The 15,506-nt window shown below is 43.0% G+C and overlaps 1 long non-coding RNA gene across 1 annotated transcript in view; it reads left to right on the top strand.

The window, feature by feature from the left end:
• Positions 1-14,592, top strand: part of LOC146816510 (uncharacterized) — a 74,878-nt gene extending 60,286 nt beyond the window's left edge. Inside the window, exons 3-6 of the long non-coding RNA XR_014962458.1 lie at positions 3,968-4,153; positions 7,665-7,827; positions 12,604-12,681; positions 14,135-14,592. This is a non-coding gene — a long non-coding RNA (uncharacterized LOC146816510). The remainder of the gene's footprint in view (positions 1-3,967; positions 4,154-7,664; positions 7,828-12,603; positions 12,682-14,134) is intronic.
• The last annotated feature ends 914 nt before the right edge of the window (positions 14,593-15,506 follow it).

The raw sequence follows: 15,506 nt of genomic DNA, 5'->3' as shown, positions 1-15,506 counted from the left end.
GAATCCTCCCGAGACTTTCAGGGTAGGAGCGGAGCGTAGCGCCCCACCTATTTTGAGAAATTCGCGAGGATTCGTCGACCGGCGCCAAAGTTATTCAAAATAGAATGTTGCAGATTTCCTATGGAAAAGGGGTCCTAACTATAACTACCTACTGGCGACCGCCAGTAGGTAATATATATATATATATATATATATGTTTATATGCCGGACTTTTGACAACAGATGAATATGAATTCATGAGAAATGACCACCCTGTGATTCCTATAATGTATTGCATACCCAAAGTGCACAAAGATCCCCTTAAGCCCCCAGCCAGGCCAATTATATCAGCCTGCATCAGCCTTTTAGAGAACCTCACAATACGTGTACTTTTTCCTTCAAAGCCATGTGAAAGGGTTGCCCTCATATATCAGGGACACTTGGGACTTTCTTTCCAAAACTCAAAACATTGAATGGCAAGACGAGTACCTGCTCATTACATTGGATGTTACATCCTTGTATACATCTATCAAGCACCAGGATGGGCTAAGGGCATTAAGAAAATACCTGGCACACAGGGGGCCAAACTTTGAACAACATAATGCAATGCTGGTTAACATGGTAGAATTTTGTCTCAACAACAATGTTTTTATGTTTGAAAATTCTCTATATCAACAACAACCTGGAGTGGCTACGGGGGCCAGCTTCTCCCTCAGCTGTGCCTGTATACACATGGGATGGTGGGAGGAGCTGGTCCTCTGTAAAGAGTACAAGACATGTATGACCAACAACATCAAAATATGGTTTAGATATATTGTTGATTTATTTGTGGTCTGGCGAGGTGCAAAAAGTGAAGCTGAGACATTTGTACAAAACCTGAATGTCAATAACCTGAATTTACAGTTTACTGCTTCCATTAGTTCTGAAACTGTGAACTTTATGGATGTGTAGATTTACATAAAATTGACAATTTCATACCACACTGCATAGAAAACCCACCGTGGGCAGCTCGGTGCTGCATGCCAGTAGTGCCCACCCAAAACACTTAATTCAAAGCATGCTGCGGTTGAAGCGTATATGCAGCAGTGAAGAGGATTTGAGGCAGGCACAAATAGCCAGTAGAAATAGATTTCTGGCACGGGGATATTCTCCAAGATGCATTGATACCGCAATCCGAAAAAGCAATGAAACTAGCAGGGAAATCCTCCTTAGAAATCAAACCAAGCCCGACCTAGCCAATAGGGGAGAAGATGAGACATTCAGGTTCATCTTTGGATATAGCAAGCAGGGTAAAACCATCAAAAACATTATAGATAAAAATTGGCCCATAATCTTGGAAGATCCCGTCATTGGTCAGCTCCTACCTAGGAAAGCTGCTATAACATACAGAAGAGCACCGTCCATGAGTGACACCTTGGTGCGAAATTTTTTAGAGGGTCCAGCTAAAGGAACATGGTTAAGTCAGCGCATGGGTTTCTACAAATACAAATCTAGCAAGGCATGCCAACACGGCACCAATGCAACCACTTATAAGACCCCCTTCAATCCAATTGAAGTTCCAATCACCAAGGCCCTGTCATGCAAAACGAATCATGTGATATATGTGCTGGTGTGCCCTTGTGGTCTCAGATATGCTGGCAGTACAATACTGCAGGGACACAAGAGGATACTCCAGCACATAAGGGCAATTAAGAATCATGACCAAACGTATCCGGTGGCTCGACACTTTGGGAACAAATACAATGCAGACCCAACATTCCTGAAATACTTCTTAATAGACAGTGTCCCGATCAAGAAGAGGGGAGGTGACCGAGTGAAAGCCCTTCGACAACGAGAATCGAGGTATATCCTAAACCTTGATACCAAGCACTCAGGGGGCTTGAACCAAACGGAGTATTTATATACTTGTCTCTAGAACACTACTATAGAATATAGTGGGGTGCAGGATTTTGAAAGCCATAGTCAAGACAATACTGATCTGCTAATCGATTTAGAACATTTTAGATCAAACACTAGGTTTTAGAATTTTTCACTGCCTTTTCTAACTTTTTTTACACTTACACACGGTTTTTTAGTTTGTATATTAAGGGTTAAACATTGTTTTTTTAACATTGCACTCAGCACTTTACACAATTCATATTTGCACTAATAGGACAATCCAGTCGATCTGTGTACACAATAGACGTTTACATCTTTTAGTACTGTAAGAGCACGAGCACTTTGACCAACTGTTGAAAGCAGTTGACAATAGGTATTTAAACCTGGACGTCAGACATCAACATGTAATAGCGATGTTGTAATCTTATTTAACATTATGAGATTTAATATCAGCTTTTTAATCTGTTATAGTATGATTTTGAATGCTTTTTTAAATGCTTTTTAAAAAGGGATGACTTTATGGTTTTAAATATGTATTTAACCAAGTGTTTTATGTAACCATAAATTAGATTCCTGTTGATTGAAAAGCATTTTGTCTATGTCTATAAGTTTGACGAATGATAATTGGTGCACATGTCACTTTAAAAAGCAAAAAATCTGTATTTAAATGAACCACCCACTGTGTAGCGTGTCATGTGATTGATCAAGATCCCTTCAGAATCGAACCGCGTTATGCTGATGGAGTTGTGTCTTACACGAGCTGAATAAAATCTGAAGCTGCACAAAATTGTGGTCTGTACTCCATTTGTGCGCAGAGGAGAAGTGGCTGCGAGAAGGAGTGTGCTCTCTCTCTCTCTCTCTCTCTATATATATATATATATATATATATATATATATATATATATATATATATATATATATATATTTTATATGTGACATTTTAGATAAGCACGCCTGTCATTATAGATAAGCCACAACATTGATTCTAGCACAATATTCTTGCTATGATCATTTATTTGATCTATTCTTGTAGTCAACAACTTTTTTCAGTATATTATGATGACATTTAATGCACTTCATTGAATACAATGTTAATAATGAAGGATTATGTAAAATATCTATTCAGATCACTATGCAATAATCGAAGAGCAACAACAAGGCATTTAAGCCAGACTAGGAATTTACTGTGCAAGATAGTTATGATTTATAGTGGTTTTCAATTGGCTTTTATGTGAAATATTATAGTTAACTAGGTTTCTCGCTCATATATATCTGGAGACAGATTTCCATTTGTCCGTGAATTCACAATGAGTAGTCTATTTTTCATTATCATGGTTGTAATGAGTCACATGGTGCGGAAGCGGAATATATTAGCTGTCTTTGCATCGCATTGTGTTATGTGAGCATGGCTACCCGGAGTGGCCGAAACACGTCGTACCGCCATGCTAATAAGAATGAAAACAGATTAAGCACAAATCTCTGGAGTCCGTGTCCCTGTGGTGCTTGATCAGCGTGTTATCTGGGACTGGTTGTTTGCATATATAATAATGTCCCAACTTTTGTTGATTGCTTTTTTGTATAGTCTTTCAAATCTATTGAACGTTTTTTGGGGGACGATGTTGTTTTGCCTTCCTGTTTGTTGTATGATAATATCTCGTTTGATTTTGTAGTCCTATTGGCTATCCTTGCTTTCATTGTTAAGTCAATGCATTGCTTTGGTCTGATGGAGCAGGATTTTGCAAAAAGAAAACTGCTCAAATTTAAACCCCGTAATACTTACTAACAGTGTGCAGTGGAAAATTAACATACAAATCACATAAAATACACGGGAAACCACTTTGCGCATGCGTACACTAATGTGAACTAATACATGAAAGAACTAGGCCGCATTTTACATTGCATTTCAAAAGAAACAAAAATACATAATGCATGACTAAGCCGCATTTCGCCTCCTGCATCTTAACTTTAAAAATAATAAATAAATAATGCCATTTTTGCTTACAGCTTTGCTGAGAAAAATATTAACATGGGATAGTGCAAAGGTGGGTGGTAAACAGTGAAAAGTGAATTTCCATGTAATTAATAAATGTCTATGTTTTATTCGTCATAGTGAGCTGAATGGGCCTGCATTTTCCTAAAATTGACATGATAGATGGGGGCTGGAGAAAAGCATGAATAAACCAATAAATAGACAGAAAAGCTGAGAGCTGCAGGAGAGTGCGAAAAGCCAAGGTTGAATCAGCTATGAAAAACATTGTTTGCCTTCCAAGAGACGAGACTGGCCGTGGGACCCAAAGTCAGTATATACTTCTTCCGCCGACACAGCGAAAAGGACTCATGTGAACGATGAAATTGTTACATGTATTATGAATAAATGAACGTGTATTCATAAATCGAGGATCACGTAATGAGAACGATCTAAAACAAAGAAGACTGTAGAATTATGAATGTGATTATGGTGGTGTGATTGATAGGTGTGAGAGGCCTAGCTGATCCTGTTCTAGTCCAGTTTCCTGTATCCTGAAATCTTTGTTCCCTAACTCTATTTCAGGGGACCCCCCACTACCTCCTTGGCCAGGGGGGTGGTATTTCTCTGATCCTTTGGGTTAGTATATCTTCATGAGTTGTACTTTGCATAATCATTTGCAGATTTATTTTTGTCTCTGAAACTTATGTTTTTTCATCTATCCACTCCCTCATATGCATATTGTTCATTTGATGAGTGTGCCGCTGTTTGCATTTTGCTAATGTTTTTCTCTCCCTTTTTGTGAGATTTCTTTATTTGCATTGTAACCTGTAAGCGATGAGCATTAATTTTACACATTATTTTGCAATAAACTTAATTAATCTTACCTAGAGTATGGGCCCGATTCACAGAACTAACTTAAGACAAAATCCTAAACTTACTACCATTTTGGTATTCACAGAAGGCACTTACTCATTTTGGTATTCACAGAAGGCACTTACTCATTTCGGTATTCACAGAAGTTAGGAGTCCTAACTTTAGGACTCCTTAATGCCTTCTGTGAATACCGAAAGTCTTAAAGTTAAGATTTTTCTTAGTTTAGGAGTAGTAAAGTTAGGACTCCTAACTTTAGGACTCCTAAATGCTTTCTGTGAATACCGAAAGTCTTAAAGTTAGGATTTTTCTCAGTTTAGGAGTAGTAAAGTTAGGACTCCTAACTTTAGGACTCCTAAATGCCTTCTGTGAATACCGAAAGTCTTAAAGTTAGGATTTTTCTCAGTTTAGGAGTAGTAAAGTTAGGAGTCCTAACTTTCAGAACTTTCATAATCAAAAACCTGCTGTTGATCTACCATGACAAAAGCTATTGAAAGGTGGTGCAGAATGAAAAAAAGAAATGAAATATAATAAAAATTCAGTTCTGTGAAGTCATCGAACAGATTGCATTGACATTAAGCACGTAAACAATATTCAATGATGTATGAAAATAAAGGTCACCCATTTAAAAAGAAAACAAAGAAGAAAAATAGTCAGCAATCCAATCGCTCTATAATGTGTACTTGTTCATTATGAAAAGCACGAAAGTTTAATCCTGTCGTTCATCCCGTCAGGTTGAATAGAGTTTAATTTTTTGATCCAGAAAAATTCGGACCTTAGCAACTGTTTGTGTGTATCTATATCTGGTCGATACATAACAACTTCCAGAATGGTAAATCTTAGTTGGGAAATGTTGTGGCCTGCTTCCAACCAGTGCATTGCTATAGTAGATTTGACATTTTTCAAGCGGATATTACTTTTATGTTCTGTTATCCGTACATTGATTTGGAGCATCATCCAATGTCTTTTGACGGCCAATACACAAACTCACAAAGCCTACAGTAAAGCTTGGGCAAGAAACTACTGCGTTTTCAGAAGAGGCATTTCTACACATGGGATATATAAACGGTCCTTACTAAAAGGGGTCTCTCAATGTCCTGAGCACAAACATATCAAACTCGAAGTTCCTATCAGGTTCCTGGGGCCAGATAGGATGATAGAAAGTAATCCTCAACCGGCCCAGTCTGGTCGATGAGAACGGATCGTGTCCCAGTAGCGATAGTGAAAGGGAGGGTAACTTACTATTGGACATGCTACATAGATCTAGGCAATATGGTTATCCTAAGTCATACAGTCATTTATATACAGAGAGCATTCGCGCTGTGGCACTGATTAGCAGTGGCAGGGCACCCAGAGCATCTAAATCCAGCCAACATAACAAAATGGGAAGAGGAGAGGGGAAGGGAGACCCACGCTAATGATGCCAGGTCTAACAATGTTCATGTCAAAGTTTGAGCATGATCATATATTGCAAGATCCCACATTGCATGAAAATGTAGTGATTTTTAAAAGAAACATCGACGATATTTTCATAATTTGGAAAGGGGACATGAAGCTATTACAAGAGAATATTGAAAGGCTTAACGCATGTCACGATCACATCAAATTCAGGCACCATATTGAGAAAAACAAAATCGCATTCCTAGATGTGTTGGTACAGATTAATGATCACGGAATAAAAACTAACGTATTCACTAAAGAGATTGATCGGAACAACTGTTTACATTATAAAAGCTTTCATCAGGAATTCCTCAAACAACATCTTCCATTTTCACAATTTATCAGGCTAAAGAGAATCACATCTAACCCACAGGAAGCCACAGAAACTATTAATCAATACGCAATGAAATACAGAAAAAGAGAATATCCTAAATATGTGATCGATAGGTCCATCAATCAAGTGAACAATCTGAGCAGACCATCGTTGTTAGACCAAAAAGAATCTACCACTGAGAAACCTACAGTGTGCATATTAAAATACTCCACGAAAGCCAACACAATAAAAAATATCATATAAAGACATTGAATGATGCTCCAAACAGAACCCGATTTAAGGTCGTTGTTTGATCAGAAGGTTGTCTTCGCTTTTAAACGTTCTCATAATATCAAGGAACTATTGGCCAATTAGAATATTGAGAAGAGCAAAGAAAATTTTAAAGGCATGCAAAAGTGTGAAAATTGAACACACTGTAACAACGTTATCATCGGAAATTTGTTTACACATCCTACACAAGGCACGAAGATTTTGCTGAAACATTCCAGCACAAATGCGACACCACAAATGTGGTGTATACCATAAAATGACCTTGTGGAAAGATATACGTTGGCATTACAGAACGAAAAATCAAAGTACGGATGCTTGAATAATGTCAAATCTACTGTAGCAATACACTGGTTTCAAGCAGGCCACAACATTTCCCAACTAAGATTTACCATTCTGGAGGTTGTTAAGAGTCGACCAGACAGGGATACACACAAACAGTTGCCAAAGTCCAAATTTTTCTGGATCAAAATATTGAACTCTATGCAACCTGACGGGGTGAACGACAGGATTAAACTTCCGTGCTTTTTATAATTAACAAGTTCACATTATAGAGAGATTTGATTGCTGACTATTTTTCTTTTTCGTTTTCTTTTTAAATGGGTGACCTTTATTTTCACAGAATCATTGAATATTGTTTACGTGCTTAGTGTCAATGCAATCTGTTCGATGACTTCACAAAACTGAATTCTCATTTTATTTCATTTCTTTTTTTATTTCTGCACCACCATTCAATAGCTTTTGTCATAGTAGATCAACAGCAGGTTTTTGATTATGACAGTTCTGAAAAATAATTGGTTTATAACTTGCAATTTTTCGTAGATATCCCTATGTTCTATATGAACCAACTTTATTAAGGCACTGTCATGTTAGAATCTCTTTAAACATGATATGAGCCTGTATAATCGCTGATGTTTCCTTTTAAAGCACCGTCGTCTTGATACACGTGACCACGTTTACGTGCCTGCAAATCGATTTAGAGATGAGCGTCTCTTTAAATTAAAGACGTCAGAAAGCTACACGCTATCCCGGAAACAGCCTGAGACGCTGTCGAGCGAATAACGCACCCTGCAGAATGTTCGTTGTATCAGTAAGTATTATAGCGAAACTCCGATATTAATTACCTTCATTTCATCGCAGTTTCGAAACGATGGGGAAACACTGTAGAGCTTGCAGGCATAATTCAATTGATTTAGTTTCTGTTGACATTAGCGGAGTGCACTGTGTTTTATCAGCTGTAAGTTGCAAATTGGGTGCAGCGTTTACTCGTATTAAGCGTGATAGCACTTGTGTTACAGCACGGGGCACAGCTTGTTCATATATTTACCAACAACTGAGCATTGTACAATAAGCTTTAGAGGTCGTTTGCACTTTATTCTTTATCTAGAAGAATCCATGCTTTATCAATGATTAATGAGTTGTGATGTTTTATATATATATATATATATATATATATATATATATATATATATATATATATATAGCTTTTTGGACTTATTTGGCTCTTGTTTTTGCATCATTTTCAGTCCCCAGATGAAGGGTCAATGTAGACCTGAAATGCATTGGGTTGTGCTAAACATTTGGTAATTACACTCGAAATGAGAAGTATTATTGATGAGAATAACAAATGAATCTATTTCAATAAAACAATGAATTAATCCAGTGAATAATCGGTGGCAACATATCTTTTGAAGAAACCATTGATTGTGGAGAAATATAGAGGAGAAACGAATTTAGTTTCTGTGTAAACGTGCACCCACCCACCAGGGATAGGCTCCCCAGACCTGACAATCTTTTATAAGTCTAGACTTTCCCATATATGTTTACTGTCACAATATTTTTGTAGTCAATATTCTGGTTATGATAGTTTTGAAGCGCAAAATTTAAGATTTGATATTCTGCTAGTATATCGCTAGAAGCTCAATAAACAGGCCATGCGGCTATTAGAGTGTAAGTATAAGCTGCACCACATTTAGGACCTGATTACAATGTCAGTGAATCAGCCACTGACGGCTCTTCGATGGTGGACCCACCAACATCGTCCCCTGCAGGTCCGCCTGCCGCATTACGATGTGGCGGGTGGAGGCATCTGGCGGAGGAACTGTCCGCCATGCTTCTGACAGGCTCAAGGAGCCCATTGGATGGTTGGAGGCTCAGTAATCCCTAAAATATTTTATTTTACAGAGTTTTATATAGCACAAACTTGACCCGAATTGGGTATCAGAGCGCTTTACATAGCACCAGTTGTATTACATGAGGACACATTCTATTTTTTGTTAGACATGGGGAGATTAAGTGATTTGCCCAGAATCACAGGATGTTCAGCGTCATTGCTGAGACTCGAACCTAGTTCCCCAGATGTCCTCAAACAAAGGATTGTTTACATCCCTGTAGTGTATTTGGAGCCAGCGCAGGAAGGGAGAACCTCTGTGCACTTATTTGAGGTCTCCCCCACTTCAAAGGCAACACTGGGTATAGGTACTGGACCTCTGACACTACCAAATCAGTACACTTCTGGACCTGGAACTACGCTGCCAGGATGAAGAACTACTATGTTGCTGGAAGGACTGCCACTCTGCTGGACTGCTGCTTTGCTGGACTCTGCCTTGGAGTGTTCTTGCCGTGCTAAGCTGCCCTGCTGCTTGCCGGTTTACTGACTAAGTGAGAAGGACTGGACCTGCATCACTTGAACCCAGAGTGACTTCAAGGGCTTGATGGCTTGTCTCCTGTTCCCAAGTCTCCAGGATATCTAAGACTTGAACCACTTGTACCTGCACCCTGACTCTACAAGCTGTGAGTCTGTCCTGCCAATAGGTGCCACTTCAGACCTAGACCCATTAAAGTGAGGCCTAACGTGCTCTACATCCAGAACCCACACATCCTCATCAGAACCAGTACATATCCGCTTTTGCATGAGTCGGAATCAACACATCCTCGTTATTGCGTGAGCGGACCCAGTGCAACGCCTTCAGCATTGATGCGTCGTCTACTGCGGGAGCATCGCATCCAGAACCAGTGTTTGCACTTGGAACCAATGCATCACTGCAGTTACATGGAGAAAACCAACACATCTTGTCCACTGCGTGGCTAAACACCAACGCATGACCTTGGCTGCACCTTGCATCCTCGTCGATGACAATGCATCCCGAATCAAGGTACATTGGCTCAGTGGGCCCGAGTGGGTTCCTTTATCTGGCTGGCACTCTATTGTGGTTTGCCTGAACATTTGACTTTGCCCTGGTCTACCGCTACCAGATAACATATTGAAGCGCTTATTGCGTCTACGCTTTATTTTGACATTGAGGTCCTGATTACAATGTAAATCGGAGTTGCCTCCGACCTACAACGTCTTGGTGAGGGAACTGCCCGACAATAGTTAGGTGGTTCCGCACAATGAATTAGGATGCGACTGCACAATTTGTGGTTGCAAACTGCCATTTTTTGACATGGGAGTTTGTGAAAATCCCTGCACCGTGTGGCAGGCACATAATGGTGGCTGCCACACGGTTCAGGGATTTCAGGGGGGCACCATAGGTGCCTGTGGGCCCCTAAGTGGAGGGCCAGGGGAGCCCTGCTATGGGCCCCCAAAGTTGATTTCCGACAGCATTTCCAAGTCGGAAAGGCCGAAATGGGAATGCTGTCTGAAACCATTATAATCCCGATGGCAGAAACGCCGTCTTTAAGGGATTATGAGGCCAATCCGACCGTCCGACGGGCGCAGAACTGCGTTGGATCCCCAAGGTTTAAACTCTGACCGCTGTCATTGTAATACGGCAGTTGGACGTTAAACCTATCATGTCGGTCAGAAAGCGTCGGACCGCTGGACATCTTAATCAGGCAGTAATTCTTTAAAAATTCATATTTCAAATTCTACTTGAGAGGACTTTGTCCTCTTATTCTTGTTTTATTTATAAAATACTGATGGATTTTTCTAACCTGGTGTGGAGTCTTTTTGAGGTGTTTTCACTGGGTTACTGTAGAGGTGTTGCACAAATACTTTACATATTGTCTTTTGAGTTAAGCCTGACTACTCTGTGCCAAGCTACCAGAGGGTGAACACAGGATAATTTAAGGTGTGTTGTGACTTACCCTGACTAAGATTGTGGTTCGTTCTTGGACAGGGTGCCTACCTCAAGTAATGAGGTAAGCATATTTAATAAAGTAAAGGACAACACCACCTTTGGAGCTTCACCCCAACTTTATCTCCAACAGCCACCTCTCGTATCCCTCCTTACATTCCCCCATGACATAATCACATGACTCATTAATTAGTGATGGGGCAAATGTGGCCGTGCTTCTGAGAGCTTATGGTCCAAATTAGAACCACGAGAATCAAGGTCACTTATAAAATAGCAAAACTTATAGGCATTGACAATGCTTGCGTTTATGTGCATATACTTCTCACACACCAAAGCCATTTTTGTGATGGCATTCAAGGTTCTCTACCAGGACTAGGATCCAGAGCGCGTTTATGCATGACCCCTGCAGCACCATTAGTGTTTGTGGATATGCACAACAGGCTACATATCAAAGAAGGTCACACGCCCTCGTCCTCCAAGAGGAGTATGTTCTCTGCTTGACCATCTCAAGGAGCACTCAGGAGCTTCAAAGAATTTCCTTGTTTACACTGTGCCAATGCCCTAGTGCCCATGACGCATTGTCCACTTACACTTGATCTGACTATAAATTGGCTCCTGTGCAGTGCTCCAAATGTGTAATTTTTATTTGCAAAACGCAAATATATCACCCCCTTAAGGGTTTCATGGAGCTGGGGGGCGTTGGGGATATATTAAGTGAGCTATTGCCCAGAGTCACATGGTGCTGTGCTAAGCTGAGCTGCCACCGGTGATTGAACCATGAACCCCACACTCCGGACTTAGGTGCTGTGGCCTCTGCGCCACCCCTCTTCCTCTAGAGAGAGACTTGTAGCCAAAGCTCCGTCTTTTCCAAGAACTGGCAATGCCAATAGGTCTTAACCTGGAAAATCTGTGATTTTTTTTTTTCCTGCACACATTTGCAAGTGCATAAAAGACTAAAAGTAAATTAAAAAAGTAAAAATACTGCAGTTTTAAGGTGGTGTGTATATATTTGGAAAAAGTGAGTAGAAAGAGACTAATCACCAATATAAATGTCCATAAGACAAGAAATTAAAGCAAACATTAAAGCAGAAATTGACCTACCAGACCTGAGTTTTGAGTGGGCTACTTTCTGGCGCATGTGCACCTACGAGTCCCATCACTCATTGAACTGGGCTGACCCACTGCCCCTGCTTAATGGTGGGCGGAAGCAAAATGCAAATGTCATTTAACTGTACAAATGAATGAACAGGGCTGATAGAAAGCCACTATGTGCATACAGATGTATGTTTTTATATTTTATTATTATGGTTTTTTAGGTCTCGGCTGTCGAAAGCATTGCATGCGCTGCTCTCGGCCTTCGAGAGCTTCTTGGAATCAATACAAATTCCGAAGCTCTCGGAGGCGAAGTTGAAGCCCCGCCCATCTTTTTAATTGGCCAGCGTCATCTTCAATGCAAAACACTGGCTGGTGATTGTCAAGGAGGCTTCTTAGTCCCTCCTTGTTGCCGCCTTGTCTCCTTTTGGCCACGCCCACCGGGATTTGATCTGACCGGCGGCGTGACACTCTCTCCCTCATTGGGTGGTACGCACTTTTTTATTCACATTAGGCTTTGGCAAAGTCAGCCGTGTGTTTATTTTCGCATCGCGCTTTCACTTGAAGTGAAAGCGCGATGCGAAAGTAAACACGCGTCTGACTTTGCGGTACCGCGCTTGTTTTACTTGTGCAGGCTGGGGCGCTTCAAGTAACGGCCGTATCTTGTTTGTTTGTGTTCTCCCCGTCTCCCGCAGCTGAGATCCAGGGATACCGCCAGCAGAGGAGAAAGGAACATGCTGGTCACTTTCAAGGAGCCGCCGCTAGGGATTAAGGTAAACCCGCCGCCGCCTGGCCCAGCTGGCTGTGTTAGTAGCCGCCCATCGCTCCTCTGCCCCCTCCACCGGGGAACCCGGTAATAGAAGCTAGTCCCGCACGCAAACGGGGCGAGAAGGCAAGAGCCGAGAATGTAGCGCCTGGGTGAGACCTGCAGCAGCCCCAGCATGTGGCACACAGGGCCCTTTTCAAACCAAGCCCTGCTCCCTGGGAGTGGCCGATGGCGAACCCTGCGCACACTGCGCGCAGTCCTGTAATCTACCGCAATGTAGCCCTTGGCACGTCACACACAGGCCTGTAATAAGCACCAACAGCTGGGCCTCGCACACAGACCTAGCTGTGGCACACACACACAGACGCCGAGAAGTAAAGGCATGTCGGCAATCCATACTCGGCGGCACAGCCTTCATTCACACACATGCCTGTATTTGTAATGCACAAATTATCCCATCTGTCAGGTCTGAAATACTCAACAAGGGAGAGGATGTGGCGTAACGGACTGAGCTGCTGACCTTGGCGCTGGGAACCAGGTTCGAGTCTCGGCGTCCGCTCAACATCCTCTGATTCTGGGCAAATCCCATAATTTCCCCGTGCCTAACAAAAATGGATGCGTCCTTGTGTCATGTACCTGGTGCTCATAAAAAGCGCTCCAATACCTTCGGGTCGAGTTTGCGCTATTTAAACTGCAGGAAATAAATCATTTCTCAGCTGCACTGCCTCCACACAGAGGTGTCAACAAATGTTACATAAAATAACAGGTCTGCAATAATTAGCAATAGTCTTCAGTACAGTGGTTGAAGTGGGCGGGGGCTACTGGGAGCGACGTTCACACTCTTTCAGTTTTACATTAACAGTTTTAGCAAGACCGTTCCAGAACTGATAATGCTGTTAATCCTCCAGCATTGCATCCCGGAGCCCAATCCCCATTAGGTGCTTCGCTCGGCTCTATTTTGGCTTGCACGTCCTCTTGGGACAAGAGCCGAGCCAGAGCCAGACATTTGGCTCGAGTATGCAAGTCTTGCTTAGCCTGGCCACCTCTATTCCAGGGCCAGCGTAGGAGAGTGGATATTGAGGGGACAGAGATGAGGAATATGGAGGCGGAGCACGGAAATGAGGAGGAAGAGACCGGAAATGCCGCTGGCCGCGTCCCACGCAGTGGGACATTAGCAGGTCAGCCTTCTAGTGGCCACCCGTCGGAGCCCCCCCCCTGGTTCCACCTCTCTCAGGACAGGATGCCGCGCCTCGGGAGGGGAGGCCCCAATCTTTGGCCCTGCCGGGGTGGCGGGTACAGGGCTGGGCGGGGCTAGGCCTATTTATGCCTCCCGCCTCTGCAGATCGCCCTCTGCTTCCTGTTTCCCTCCTGGCCGCGCGAGATCCCACCCTTTCCGCTTACCCTGCGCGGCATAGGCAGCGCACTACTGGAATGTTATAATGTTTTTTCTTGTGTTGCAGGCGGAGTTACAGGGCGATCTGGAGGCAGAACGGTACAGTGGTACAGTAAGGGTACCTCTGCGACAGTCGGTACAGTAAGGGTACCCCTGTCCGGCACAGTAAGGGTGCCCGAGCCAAGGTCCAGGAGCCGAAGGAGGTTCTGGGAAGACCGCGACGGCGCCCCGTTAGTCCTTCGGGTGGTTGGGGGACCTGACCAACTGGGGGTGTGCCATAACATGCTCCGCCCCCCGTAAAAAGGGGGCGGGAGTATTAGACAGATCACGTGATCCAAAGGAGGATCTGAAAAGTGGATCTGAAAAGTATGTGCCGCGCTGCCGGGCATCGAACCACCGTGCGTGCTGGCTCGTAAGGCGGGCGGAGCAGCAAGGGGCTGCTTGCCCTGGATCGCCCGTAAGATAACCCACTCTATCGTCATACTTATGTTGTATGAAATAAACCTGCAGCAGTTCTTCACCCATAACGAATGTGTCAGTGTAATCCTTGGGTGACGTCTGTGCATGCGTGTTGAGTGGAGCGGATGACGGTGTGGTCACTATGTAGAGGAAGCGGAAACGCCAGGAAAAACAAACATGAGGCAGGAGGCAGTGGATTAGAAATGCTTAAAGGTAGCAAGGAGAGAATACAACAAATGACGCATGAAAATTGAGCCAGATATCACACTAACATGATTTTGTACACAAATAGGGAAGGCTGTTCCTGTACAGAGAAATGATGCACCATCGCTTGCATCTGGATGGATAGCGCTGCGAGGTCTCAGCAGCGGCATCGGAACACTATGCAAAGTGACACATTTTATGAAACCACTGGCTAGTACCCTCCCTTCCCCACTCTTACAGATGCATACAATCACCCATGCGCCCCCAAGACACACAAAACAACAGTTCAGTATGGTTCTTATGTGCTAATAACATCAATAATGACGGGTTTATTTGTCACACTTTGACATCTGGTCTGTTTTGCGCACTCTACCATCCCACCTCCCGGGCTTGAGTTGTATCTAGAAGTGAAACATTCACTCTACGAACACTTTAGACGGAGGGGGCATGTACAGATGTCCTGGGAGGGGCGTGTGATCAGACCTCACAGCCCAGGGAGGGAAAGGGCGGAAGGGGTGGGTCCTGTCAGGCCCAATGAGGGGGCGGGTGCTGGTGTAATTTAATGCCGCGGATTCTCTGGCTTTAGAGGCAGCTGCGGACAGATGTGCCTGTACCCTGGGAACGACAAATGTTTATGTGATGAAGAGAGGTCGGGTGGGGCACTCTGACCCTTCTCAGAGACGGGTCTCTGTGTCCACTACCTTGGTCTGTGGACACGGAGCCTGTAGGGCGGCCCCTGTGTCAGAGGCTCTCACAGGCTGGTGTGCCTGTGCAGA

Source organism: Triturus cristatus, chromosome 6, assembly GCF_964204655.1.
Source record: "Triturus cristatus chromosome 6, aTriCri1.1, whole genome shotgun sequence".
Taxonomy (NCBI): Eukaryota; Metazoa; Chordata; class Amphibia; order Caudata; family Salamandridae; genus Triturus; species Triturus cristatus.
Note: the sequence above shows the minus strand (reverse complement) of the source record. Positions and strands in the feature narration are given on the sequence as shown.